Genomic DNA, 11,193 nt, shown 5'->3' with positions numbered 1-11,193 from the left:
TCCCACCAAAAATAAACAAAAAAACAAGAAGAAAGAGTGAGAGCAAAAGAAAGGAATGAAGATATGCCTTGCCTTGCTTTTCTCCCAAGATTGTCCTATACAGTTCACAGCAGCTCAAATTCAGTTGGCCAACTTCATTACTTGCATATATACATAATCTGGGTTATGGTGCACAGTGAGTTGTGTGCAGGCATTTATACCACCAGGAAATCTTTTTATCCATGTTAATGGGCTTTGCTAGGCTGTGTTGCTTGATCACTCTGGAAACTCCTTCTTTCCCACCCAAAGGCAACAGACACCCAATTAAAGAGGGGAAACAAGAGACCGAGTTTTGCAGATTCTTCCAAGCTGGCTTTTGTGAAGGAACAATGTTGGATAAAGCTGTAGGAAGGAGTCATTTTACCCCAATTTCTGCTCTTGATGGGGAGGAAAGCTCCTCAGTGTTATCTATTCTTATGAACACCTGTCTAGGATTCCCCCATCCCCAGGAAATGCTGAGAAACTGAAATGTTATACATGATATTAAATCCCAGACTGTAGAGATCTGATTTATTCCTTTATAGTTGTGGAATATAAATATGAATAATTAAATTGAAAGAATATTATATATACTCTAGAGTCTGGGGGAAAAAAACAGGTATATAGGATATATAGTTTTATGTATCAGTTTTTATTATTTTAGGACACAAGAAAACATAAGATTTCCCAGTCCTGCCAGCTTGTACATCTCACTTTTTTAGAAATCACAAAATCCCAACTTCAGAAAATCTCAAAAGAAGCATGCTGAGAACAGGCCAGGGCAGAGAGGCAAGAAAGGGGGGAAATTTAGATCCAAATCCATCCAATCCTAATAATAACAATCTAATCCATGTTCCAAGATTAGACTATCTAGTTTGCTGGACTACATTTTATATTCCCCTTGCCAACAGGATATCCAGATGGTGGACTATTTAGACTACAGCACTAGAACTGGGGCAATTTGGATTTGGATTTGCTTTAGCCATGAAAGCTCAGTGGTGACTTTGGATCAATCACTCTTTCATCATAGCTACCTGATTGATGATGGGTGATTGGAATTATGTTTGTATATTTTTTCAATGCATGAGCTTTTAACTCTGGATGCTGCCTTTACTCTTTCTTATTTCACAGCCTTATACATCAAATATATTATTATCATCATTGTCATCATTGTCATCATCTCACAGTTCTTGTAGGGATAGAACTGGAGGAAAAAATATTGTGAATGAATCTAGCAACCAACCAAGCAATCAGAGGGATTTTGTTTTCTTTAAAATATCCCACCACAATGAATATTTCTCCTTTCTCCCTCCCTCTCTGGTGGCAAAAGTGTGGGATTTTTCATATCACTCTACTTCTGGAATGCTCCAACTGAAGAGCAGAATTGCTACATTAAGGTCTTACTGGAACAATATCAGCTGTTCTCTTGATCAATTTTTTGTGCACATTTAATTTCACTTAATAAAATTATGTCTTGGCCAGTGCATGACCACAGACCAAAAATTCTGCCAGTAAAAACAATGCTTGCAAACAAAGAGAGAAAATATATTTATATAACCCAAATGATGCAAGTAATATTGTTGATGGTTCCCACATCTTGTCAGCTTAATCTCCAATCATGGAGGAAGAGACATAAATAATCCTGTGCCCTCTAGAATACTGTTACAGAACCATAAGATTGCAGCACTCTTTCTCTCCTTCCACCTCTTTTTTTTTTTAAGGAAAAAAAAAAACCAGATTCATGCCAAAAAGGTCCTGTGAAATGTTGCAAACATAGCTCCTGATAAAGATGTACTTTTATGTTGGTTTCAAAGGGATGGTAAAGAGTCTAGGGAGTATGTATGCATGTATGCATGTATGTATGCATGTATGTATGTATGCATGTATGTATTGATTGACTGACTGACTGACTGACTGACTGACTGACTGACTGACTGACTGATGTATAGTCTGCCTTTCATTAGGACTTCTGAGTGGCTGTCTTTGAGTTCTTTCTCTGTTTTTCCCACAACACCCTATGAGAAAGTTTAGTGAGTGACTGGCCAAAAGATACACAGTGTGCTTCCATAGCCATGGACTTGAACCTGAGTCTCCCCACTCCTAGACAAATCACTTAATCACTACTAATCCTCAGGATATTACCTCAAAAGCAGTTTAAGTAAAACCAATGCTCAAAAACTGTGTTTCGGAGTTTAACATTGTTTTATGACCACCAACAAGGAATTTTCCCATTTACTTAAATGGATATATCCATTTTGTATGGTTATTACAGGACTTTGTTTTGATAAACCATATTTAGAAGTATCAGATAATATTTACATTCTTTATGCATAAAATATTGTGTTGACAAATGTATTAAATATGAATTAAAAATACTGTCACCAATTAGAATATAATACTATCAACAGGATATACAACTGATTTTCCTTATATATACATGTTACCTACCTGTTCCCTTATGGGTCAGCTGAATTCAGCTGAGGATCAAATTATTCCAGAATAAATATTTACAGTTCTCTCATGGCTTTCTCCCATTTGGAATTCAAAGCAGTAGGTTTACATTCATGGATAATTTCTACTTTACAATAAATGTTAGTAAGTATAGAAAATATCTATTCCTTATTTCCAAGCCCCATATGGCAGTTACAGGAATGTCAAGAAAATGCTTATGAAGGGTGAAGGTAAAGGTGAAGTCATTCCAAATATGGACTAGTGGGTAACATAAATGGGAATTGTAGTCATACCACTCTGGTGCATGTATGATAAACTCCACCTATGTGGTTTTGGGAAAAGTTAAAAAATGTTATACCTACGAGAGAGAGAGAGAGAGAGGGAGGGAGGGAGGGAGGGAGGAGAGGGAGAGGGAGAGGGAGGGAGGGAGAGATGGAGAGATAATGTGCCATCATATCGTTGTCAACTCTTACCAATCATATAGACAAACCTTCAGATGAATGTATACACACACACTCACAAACACACACACACACACAGACGGACATTCTCTGCTGCATGTCTACATCTCTTCACCAAAAAAACACCCCACAGCATCAAGCTTCATGTTACCAAGAATATAAAATTAGGATTGTGCCAAACAGTCTACACAGATAAGATATCTGTTATGAATCTTCTCCTATGTGAACATAAATTCTATTAAATTTAAAGTTTCTTTTAAAGGTTTTAAACCTAATGAAAATCTTTAGATTCATACCTAAGTGTTATGAACAGAAGAGTTTCCTTCATTGCACAGAAGCTTACCCTACATTATAAGAGAATTGCAAGCAAAACTGATGGATATTTACCATAACTTCATTGTTCCAATCTGAAATCAGGATAAAAGACAATGTCAATATGGAATAATTATATCAGGTTAGAAATGGACAAAACCAGGTCTGAAGATGGAGCATCAGATAGGAATGCAAGCACATTATTATTGAGATGGGGGGATGTGGAGTTTGAGGGGGTAGAAGCAGAATTCAGAAAGCCTGTCATGGAGCCAAGGATTGTAGCCATCTAGAATACGAATAGTGTATTAAGATGAGAAGCCTTGATCAAGCAATAGTAAAACAGTAGTCATGAATCACCAGAATATATTCAAATTAGTCTAAAAGAAAAATCTGGTAGTTTATTTATATGCATGAAGAATACTGTAATTAACAGTTTACATTACTGGGACAAAAAGAATGATTTTCTTAACAAGCCATATCAAAGACGGGCACCTCCAGTGTAGCCAAGAAAACTGATAAAGAGATAGGATTAAGAGATTTTATGAGAAAACACTTTCCCATGGATGAAAGCAGCGTAGATAGCTTTTAAAACCATATAGAAGGCATATTAACTCCTGTTGCCAAGCCTTGGTTCATTTGGTTTGGACTATAACCAGGATAATTGCATTATAGTTGACAATAGTTTTAAAGCCTGATTGAGGTAAGCTGTGGCCTACTTGCTGAAGGATAAAAATGTAAGATAATTTGTTTTCCTGGGACACCTGCTTCACACAAGATTGCTGAAAAACAACCTTTGAATGTATATCACAGCTTCAATATCAGGTAGTCAAGAAAAGGATGTTCCCACGCTTCTCACAACACAAATGAATGGGAAACAAGTGTATTAGGTAAAATACTAGTTTCCATAAATTCTATGTTTGGAAATGGCATACACCATTTTTTTTTCAAATACATTGTATATAGATAACCAAGCAGCCCAACTAATTTTTAAAATTCAGATTATTAGGAACCTTGCTTATTCATTTACCTCATCTTGCAGAATCCCTAGAAAGCTAATAATATGTCTCTATAAAGTATGTGCCATACTTTTGTTTACTACAGGGGGAAAAATAGAATTACCCCTAATTAATATGAAACTTATTATGCTTTGAATACAAGTTTCAATGTTATTGACAATCCACAGTGGATACAATGCTAATATACTTACTTTTATGGAAAGTGATAATAAAAGTATCATTTGTGGCATCTCCCTATCTTGCAATTAATATGCTATCCGATTTGTTCTGAATAAGTGATGGAAAAGGAAACAACCCTCTCCCCCACAAATAAAGAGACCAAACTATGTTGAATAAAGAAAGAATAGCCATTTGAAAATGTTAACAAATAATATTCATGAACATTCAAAATAGATGTCTACTGAAAAATGAATGGTTTTCTTGAAGAAATGTACATATAAGTGCAAACACATATACAGCAGCTCAATTCATGTAATGTAGTAGATGTATCAGGTTTTATCAAATGATGTTCATCTGATGACCAAATGGCTTTGGCCAGATGAACAGACTCCTTCTCCAGAGGACTCTGTCCTCTGAAGTCTATTCCAAATTTGGAATACATGCAGATGGAGAAGAATGAGGAGAGAGAGCATCAAACAGTGAAACTCTGTTTTGAAAAACATGGATCCCTTACTATCCAAAGACCCTATTTGTTACTTTGTTTGTTTTGTATGTGTGTGTATCATTTATTTTTCAATGCTTATGGAAAAAACATCTCTATTAGCTAGTCTACCCCATGTCCTCTATCTTCCCTTTGACTCATCAAGGAAGTATAGTCTTGAATGCCTACCCTTTGTCTCAATTTATCATCAGATAGTTCTGGCAGAATGTATTTACCACAACCAGAGAGAGAAAGAGAAAAAGAGAGAGAGACGGAGAGGGAGAGGGAGAGGGAGAGAAGAAAATAGTACCCATATCAAAACTTCATGCTTGCCTACAATGAATTCAATTTATACAATAACAAATCATGAGATATGCTTTGGGTAACCTATAGGAGGCTAACTTATAATTATAAATAATTATTATAAATTGGCAGTAATCAGAGGAGAAAGAAATTGCTACAGTATTTGCCATGGTAAGATATTGTTTTCTCTTTTCAAAAATCAGCATGAAATAAAGGTCATGCTGGTTTTAGAAAAACACCAACAATAGAAAGTTAAAGACCGAATGGAGATTATCATATGAGCGCCCTGCAAATCCTATTGTTCATTTATATTCATATTTGAACTTTGGTTACAGAGTGTATTAATGAATATTAGATTATAATGAAGAAAACATCATCTGTTCAGCATGGCTGGTCGTTTAGTGTTTCATTAGAAAACAAAACAACTTTCAACATAAGTGATTTCATCAGCATATTCAAGCTCCAAACCAGCTTAGTTTGAAGGTCACTGAAATTTCTTCAAAAAATAATGTTTTTTTTTTAATTTTCCTGTAGGAGTAATAACTCATCTGAAAAAAGGATAAAGTTCTGTTAATGAACTTTTCAAGGGTTGGCAATAAAATAAAACTTTGCAATCATATATTTTACTTATAGATGAGTGTGCTTTTTTTTTCTTTTAGAATTTGTACTGCATGCTTTCTTTCTTCTTTTTCCTACTGGAGGAAACAGGCAGCAAAAACCAATGATTTTCAGATTTTTCAGGGCATTTTTAATTTTAAGACTCATTTTTAATGCCCCTGTATATACTTTCAGTGCCTTTCTACTTTTATCATTAAGATGACCAGAAACATATGACCTCCTCCATCTTTCAAAATATTAACAGCTAAACAGAATACATTGAACACATTTGCTTTGATATTAAGAATAAGAAAAAAGCTCTTGTATAGATTTCCATAGTACATAACTACTGTTTTCACAGTTGTTGTGCTCACCCATGAAGAGTTCACAATTTGAAAGTTGATGGCTTTGGAATAATTTATGGCTATGGGATACCTTATAAGCAAAGCAAGTGATTTGCATGCAAAACATCTACAGCTACTCCTAAACTTATGATCCTCTGTTCAGGAACCGTTCAAAATTACGACAGTGCTGAAAAAAATGGACTTATGATCTGTGCTCAAAGTTGCAGCTGTTGCAGTGCCCCTGCAATCACATGACAAATATTCAGGCATTTGGCAATCCACCCACCCAACTGCAGGGGGGATGCAACTCCCCCCACCCACCTATCTCCCCCTGATCTATGACCTTTTGGCTGCCCTGCTGTGCTGGGGCAGGAGCTGAAGTAGAGCCAGGGGCCTTCAGCAGTGTCAGCCAGCTGCCACTGCCTCCAGGCCTCTACTTCAGCCCCAGCACTGCCACTGCCACTGAAAAATGCCACCTCAAGCCCCGTGCTGCAGCCAGCCACCCCAGCACCATTGCACAAAGCCCCAGTTGCCCCTGCTACCCTGCACTCCACAGGCTCTGCCACGTCCAGCTGACCTTCGCCGTTTTCCTCCTGCTGCTGACCAGGCATGCCCAGTCTGACCCTACTGTATGTGAGGCAGCTGCTGGCCACACCAGGCCTTCTTCATGCCATTCTCATGGTGTTTTGGAAGACCTCATTCTCCAAATGTGCACCCCATTCCTTCTCCAAATTGCTTGTTCTTGCGAGACCTGAGGAAGACCAGAAGGTTTCCAAAGGATGGAAAGAATGGGGCACATGATTTGGAGAAGGAATGAGGTGCACAATTTGGAGAAGGAATGGCGCAAGCAGCCTCAGGAAGAAGGCCTGGCATGGCCAGAAGCTGCCTTGCATACAGTAGGGTCAGGCCGGGCATGCCTCGTCAGCAGCAGGAGGAAAACAGCAAAGGTCAGCTGGGCATGGCAAAGCCTGTGGATCGCAGGGCAGCAGGGGCAACTGGGGCTTTGCACAGTGGTGCTGGAGTGGCTGGCTCCAGTGTGGGGCTTGAGACGGCATTTCTCAGTGACAGCAGCTGTACTGGGCCTGAAGTAGAGGCCTGGGGGCAGTAGCAGCTGGCTGACACTGTTGAAGGCCCTGGGCCTCTACTTCAGCCCCAACCCTGGTGCTGCTGGTGCCATGTGCCACTGTGCAGGGAGGCCAAAAGAGCATAGATGGGAGAAAATAGGCAGGTGGGGGGAGTTGCAGCACCCTTGCAGTCGTAAGTGCTGCTGGGCCAGGCTGGGGCAGCTGAGGCTTCCAGGGATGCTGCAGCTTTGCACCACACTGCAGCACCCTCCCAACTCATGTGCAGCATGTGCTGGGCCTCCCAGGGCCTCCCCCACCCCCCTGTGGCACCCCTGTGCGCCTTACTTGGCACTCCCTCAGCTTAATGACCTGCAATTCTCAGATACTGATGGCAACCAGGGGTGCTGGGATTGCAATTGCTAAGCAATGTTGTCACATGGCATCTCTCTTTACGACCGCATTACTTAGCAATGAAAATTCTAGTCCCGATTGACATAGTAAGTCAAGGACCACTTGTACTGTATTTGAAATTCTCAGATACAATTGAAAAAAAAATCTATATGGAATTTAGTCAGCCAGCATCAAAAATACTGGACTGAATTCACCAATGTCTGATTTGATATCAAGCAGCATTCTATGTTCCCTATTTCTCAGGTCATTTTCTACAAATTAGAAGTACTCAGTTACATATCACAATTCTTTTTTGTCTCATTCTGTATTTAAATAAGTTGAGCACCACAGAAGGAGGCATTCTGATGAAGCAAAGCCCCAAACACTTGTTAACCCAAGGCTTTTCAGAAGACAGCGCAGAATTCCCTTAGAAGCACCAGGAGTTATGGAAGTTGAATCTGATCTAGAACTGGTTCATCAAGCCTCCGAAACCATAGATTGCCGAGGATTCAGAGATAAAAGAGGAGTCCTCACAAAATAGAACAATAATTAGTGATTCAACTACTTTTGGGATGTCATGCTTTATCAGAAGTACTTTGATTTATTATTTCTGTGTGTGTGTATATGTTTGCTTGTGTCTGCATGCACATGTGCTGTGTTTTCCAGAACATCTCTAGCTTATGTACATAATTATGTACATATAAAGGAAATATAAATTTAAAATGGAATTTCAAAGTGAAAACTATAGGATCATAAATGGTATGACTATTAAAATATCCAAAATGACTCTTGTCAAGGTCCGGATTAGATGGCTACAAATCTTTAACAAAAAATATATTACTTTTTTGTTGAGAAAGTGCTGTCAGTTGCTGTGTATTTTACTCTATCTATCTATCCATCCATCCATCCATCCATCCATCCATCCATCCATCCCTCTCTCTCTTCATTTTCATTCATTCATTCAATTTGTAGGGCTGCCTGACTCCCTAGACATTGCTAGAAAACTCTGGATGATTTACATACAGTAGTTAATTCTCTAAGGTGACACAGAATTTAAGAGTTCATCCAGTCAGCAATACCCTGCATAATTGTTATCATTACTGTTGCCTGTGTCCCTTACAAGTAAATGTTCACTAAAACTTATTTAGGTTAAGTATCCATATCAAAACTTCGTGCTTGCCTACAATCAATTCAATTTATACAAAAATAAATCATGAGATATGCTTTGGGTAATGTATAGGAAGCTAACTTGTAAGTTACAAGTAATTATAAGTTTACAACAATAAAACATCCACATAATTATACAATTTAAAACTTCCAAGTTAAGAAAACAAATATGCATAGAATAAAACTATGGAGCAATAATACCCATAGAGAGTTATCATCCATGTTATCCCATAATGCTCTTTGGAAGAACTTCTTAACCAATGTCCATAATACTACCAAAGAACATTATAGTCTAATATTCAGAGGAAAACTATTCTGTAGAGTAGGCATGCTCACTTAAAAACAGTCCCTCCAAGCCTCAGCTGCCCTCACCCCACAAAAGAGAAACTACAGCCAGATACTTTTATCAACTGGGTTGATTTCAGTTGGAGAACACAGTCCTGCCCAAGCTTGACACTGATTGAGCAAATTCTTTATAATTCACTTTTCCTAGGGTGCTTTTCAGCTGTTTCCCCATAATCATCTCAACAACCTTCTCTAAAAAGAGGAGGTTGGAGCCAGCACAATAGTGGGCAAGAATGACCAGATCCAGGAAAGTCTTCTTACAGAGGGAGCAGACCACAGCTTTCTTCAAGTCTTCTGGCATAACTCTCTCCTAAAGTGAGGCACTAACCATTTCTTGAATCCAACTAATCATGCCATCACTTGGAGGAGCCAGAATGATCATGGTTCTAGTCTACAAATGGAATGGATAGCACATTATCCATTTGATCAGAGTCCACAGATAGTATGTCAAGCCTCAATAATCACATTGGACCCTGGTCATGAAGAGTTCAGATTTTGAAAATCTGAAGCAAAATTCACCTCCCCAAAATCACATGATATGTGGCTTACAAACTGCATGTATAAAGAGAATTCCCAGTCTAAATTTCTAAGCAATAACCTTGCAATGTCCTATTGTATATCTGATCTGATCTTGTGTATCTTCCTTTGGAGACAAGAGTGGTCACTCTTAAGGCCTCTGTATTGCTATATATATTGATTTACAGCGCAATACAGAGAAATAAATTTTCTTAGAATTGCTTGGTGTCTCTGGTTCTGTACAAGACATTTCATTTTATGCTATAGAAATCTTTAGAGCAGGATTTCCAAAACTAAGCTCATTCAACTTTTTTTTTTTTTTTAATTTGCTTGGGATGGACAAAGCTAATGTGTTGTTAAACAAAAGATAAGTGGCAAAGACATCTGAGCTTAGCATCTGTATTTAATAGTCTTTATGGGAAAGAAAGGTTGTGCTCCAGCAAGATATCTCTACTGTATAACCATACCAAAAGACCCCTTATCTTGGCTCATTGTAACTTTTGCCATTGGCAGTTTTGGAAGGATAATTGTCATACAGTGATCCCTATGGATCTTGAACAATTGATATGGCTGGTCATGTCTCTTGCACTGCCCCCTATATGGAGAAATGAAGATTCTGATGCCTTTGTTTCAAAGCAAACATTCAAGAGCAGCATTTAATAGTTTGCTGTCAGATCAGGATGATGGAGTTGCTAAAAAAAGGCAACGTTTTTGGCATTTGAAGCTCCACTTCATTAATGTATACTTGAGTTGCCTAAAGGGAATATGTCCTCGTGATATTTAATATGTTGATCTCTGACCACAACTGCAAATATTGTTTTTATTTGTACAGATATAAAAACTTAGCAGGAAGATTGTGTGTGTGTGTGTTAAATAATAATAACATCTTAGAAACTAGATATGTAATCAATTTCCCAGGACACAGTTGATTTACTGTTCCACCATTTATATGATCATCCTCATGTCATTTATACAAGCATGTAGCATGCTATACAGTTCTCAGACGGACTATCAAATAAAAACAAAATAATTCTGCTTTGTGAATTAGCTTCTCGCACTGTTATTCTAATAAGTTGCTAGTGAATGTGATATAGCTAAATTCAGGAGGCATGCAGTTGCTCTAACAGATACCCTAATAAGAAGATAAAGATAGGAAATACACTAGCTGTTGGCAATACACTGCAACCTTTGCTCATACATGAAAAAATTATACCTGGACAGAAGTGGTCTCAAAATCCAACACTTAGTCTTGTTCTTCATCCAACATTTGGAAACCTCCTCTCTATATCGTCTAAATATCACCATTTTAAAATTTCTTTCCAAACCAGTTGAAACTTTTTGCACGGAGGACATGCAGAGTATCAGAGCTGTCATAAGGTGTACAGCTCTATGCATGTCATGGCTTTTGAGCAGTTAACAAACTCTAAATAGAAAATAAATAAATTTATTAAATGAATATTTTCATAATTGAATGGAAGACTACTTGATATTACTTAGAGTCACCACCTGCCAGAGAATTTTTTTATTGAGTGTTTAGTGTTAAATAAAACGATTCCCAGAACATAACAT

The sequence above is a fragment of the Python bivittatus genome, unplaced genomic scaffold (assembly GCF_059951505.1).
Source record: "Python bivittatus isolate LINGU-HERP-01145 unplaced genomic scaffold, Pbiv_v1 ctg000350_np1212, whole genome shotgun sequence".
Taxonomy (NCBI): Eukaryota; Metazoa; Chordata; class Lepidosauria; order Squamata; family Pythonidae; genus Python; species Python bivittatus.
This window is presented reverse-complemented; position numbering follows the sequence as displayed.